This window comes from Callithrix jacchus, chromosome 1 (assembly GCF_049354715.1).
Source record: "Callithrix jacchus isolate 240 chromosome 1, calJac240_pri, whole genome shotgun sequence".
Classification (NCBI taxonomy): Eukaryota; Metazoa; Chordata; class Mammalia; order Primates; family Cebidae; genus Callithrix; species Callithrix jacchus.
This window is the reverse complement of record NC_133502.1, coordinates 76,512,715-76,515,885: the sequence shown is the minus strand read 5'-3', so window position 1 is coordinate 76,515,885 and position 3,171 is coordinate 76,512,715. Positions and strand designations below refer to the sequence as shown.

Below are 3,171 nucleotides of genomic sequence, written 5' to 3'. Positions count from 1 at the left end.
CGGCTCAGCCACAGGCCTTTTTTGTTTGGTTCTTTTTTCTTTTCCTTTCTTTTGTCTTTCTTTCATTTTCTTTTTGTTTTGTTTTTTGTAATTTTATTTATTTTTTTGAGACGGAGTTTCGCTCTTGTTACCCAGACCGGAGTGCAATGGCGCAATCTCGGCTCACCGCAACCTCCGCCTCCTGGGTTCAGGCAATTCTCCTGCCTCAGCCTCCTGAGTAGCTGGGATTACAGGCACGCGCCACCATGCCCAGCCAATTTTTTGTATTTTTCGTAGAGACGGGGTTTCACCATGTCGACCAGGATGGTCTCGATCTCTTGACCTCGTGATCCATCCGCCTCGGCCTCCCAAAGTGCTGGGATTACAGGCTTAAGCCACCGCACCCGGCCTTTTTTTGGTAATTTTATTAATTCTGGCTGGCCTCCATCTGTGCTTTCGACTGGGTTCTGAACTCAGTTTCTCTTCCAGGCTCCTTATCTTTGGGTCTCGATCACCACAGAGGGTAGGGAGAGAATCCAGAGATTTAATGTGAAACTGAAACTTTTTTAAAGAAGCATACAAGAAAGAAGAACACACTTTGTTAGAAAGATGTTGATGAGATGCTTAACAGCCCGCGCCCCACCCTCCAGCCCCAGCTAGCCCATCTGGTAGGTACCGCCCGTGCGCCACGCTTCGTTTTCAAATTGCGAGACCAAAATCCAATCAACCGAAATAATTTCTTAGGAAGATAAGCTTGCAACACGTGCAGCAATGAAAAAATTAAAGTAGCATTAAAAATATTCAGGAATGTTGAACATGTACTACCCCGCCGCAGTCACAAGACAGAAGGAGGACAGACCCCAAAGGTTTAGGTTGAAGTGTAAGTTTCAGCTCCTCACTAAGTTTAAGGGAGGCTGCCCGGCAGAGTAGACCTCTGCAGTCTCGGTGGGGGAATTTCCGAGCTACCTTAACTGGGGCGCAACGCAGCCTTCGACCACCAGAGGCAGCGGGCGTCTGCGGCCTGTCAAAAACTGGCGCTTTTTTCCTCCCCTTTCCGTGGAGAGACTATCAACTCCATCTGTCACAAAAATTAAGGCTAAATCTCTCCTACAGAAACAGCCGGGCCTCCGACGCGCTGAGCGCCGAGCTGTCCGCCGCTCCCCAGAGGCCAAGTGAATTTGAAATGGCAAAAGTCACAGCCGGAGCCCCAGCACTAGATTTCTCCGGCTGTGGAAAAGCCTCCTGTGCCTGCTGAGGCTGCTGCATTCCGCAGAGGCGCTGGGTCAGCCGTGGGAAGCTGCACCTCTGCAGTCCCCAAAACCAAAATTACACCTTAAAAGAGCCAGATTGACTTAAGGCGGACCGATTTGAGTTGTAGAAGATAAACAACAGTATAAATCGATACTTTAAAAATACAGAAAGGCTGCAACTTCATGGCACATCAAAACCACCATATTCCTGGCTCTCTGTCTCTCTCTCTCTCTCTTTTGTTGGAATTGTCCTCTCAGTTCTGCCTGGAGGACTTGGACAACTCAGACACCTTCTCTGAGTCTTGGATCCCTCATAGGCAAAGTTCCAAGCCAATTAGACACTTGAAAAAGCCCCTCTTGTCTTTAAAACTTTGTTTTTTTAGGCTCATAAGGAAAAAAGTCAGCCCTTAGTTTCATCTTTACTTGAATTTTTGTTGAGTTCCTTTAGAATAGTGGGTCCCAAACCTTACCAGGTATGAGAAAACTCAGATCTCTAGTTTTGGAAGTTTCTCATTCAGTTGGACTGATGGGTCCATGGAATATGCATTTCTAAGAAGTTATCAGAGAATGCTGCTCAAACTTTGAGAACCACTGCTCTCAGCCTTAACATATTTCTTTTTTTGTGTTGTGTTTTTGGTAAAACTTGCCCACCTTGCCCTTGATACAGCTCTCAGTGGGGTTTAAGGGAGATCTGCCTGCTTTGGGGACCTCTGCATCCCAGTCACAGGGCATTAGCATTCTAGCCTGAGGGCTCTCAGCCTGCTTTTTTTTTTTTTTAACTCTGTCATTGCCATTCACCACAATAGGCCATCCCGTCTCCTATCTTTTTTTTTTTTTTTTTTTTTTTAAAACAAGCTCGGAAAAATTTTATTAAAGGAAAATTTTGCAAGGTTTACTTTTCACCAGTCTGTTCTGGCATGCTTCTAATGATGTCAGAATCACCTGGATCAATGATAGCTAGTGTGCACACTCTGTAGTATTTTCCACATGCTGTGCCTAGTTCAATATTATTGCCACTATAGTGATGGACACCAGTTTTGGCTAACATTGCATAGTACTCTATTTCGGATTTCCTCAAAGCTGGGCAGTTGTTAGCGAGAATGACCAATTTCACTTTGCCTTGTCTGATCATCTTCAGAGTCTGCTTGTACCCCAGCACGTACTTTCCACTTTTCATAACGAGTTGGAGCCTAGAGTTGATCGACTCCAGCGACTTTTTCGTCTTCTTTGCGGCCACCATCTTCCTGCCTTAGGTGCGGGACAGCCCCCAACCAAGAGCAGACGCTAAGATGGCCGGAGAGCGAGAAAAAAAGCCTGTCTCCTATCTTAAAACAAGTAATAGTAAAACCTTCTATACTCCATTTCCCTACTCAGTCGCTATTCCATTTTCATGAAAATTTGAAAAACTTGCTTTTACTCATTTTTCCCACTCTCCTGTTCTCCTCTGGGTTCACTCTACATAATCGAGTTCCATTTGATTATGCAGAGTCACTAGTGACCAAAACCTTGCTCTATCTGATGGTCACTTCTCCATCCTCAGCTTATTTGACATTTCAGCAGCATTGGCCGTGACTGATCACCTCCTTCTTTTCAAAGTGCTTTTTAAAAATTTGGCATCTGAAATGCCACACTCCCCTGTTCCCTCATTTTACTGCCTGGTGGCTCCTTCTCTCTCTCTCAACTCCTTAGGTCACCATACCTAGTGCCTTGACTTTAAGTTGCATCTCCTAATTTGATGTTTTCAATCTCAGTCTTTCTCTGATCTCCATATGTGTATACTCACTTGGTTCCAAGGACATCTCAAACTTAAGCTTTCCCAAGAGCACTTCTAATTTCTCATCCTCAAAACCTATTTGTCTACTGGGCTTTCTGTGGTAGATATCCTCAAAAATTGGTCTCCATCCATTTTCTCCCTGATTGAAAGGCAAGAGTCTATTTCCCT

General features: G+C 44.9%; 1 pseudogene; it reads right to left on the bottom strand.

Moving 5' to 3' along the window:
* Window positions 1-2,052: 2,052 nt before the first annotated feature.
* On the bottom strand, window positions 2,053-2,543 carry LOC100411835 (large ribosomal subunit protein eL30 pseudogene; annotated as a pseudogene).
* Between the last annotated feature and the right edge of the window lie 628 nt (window positions 2,544-3,171).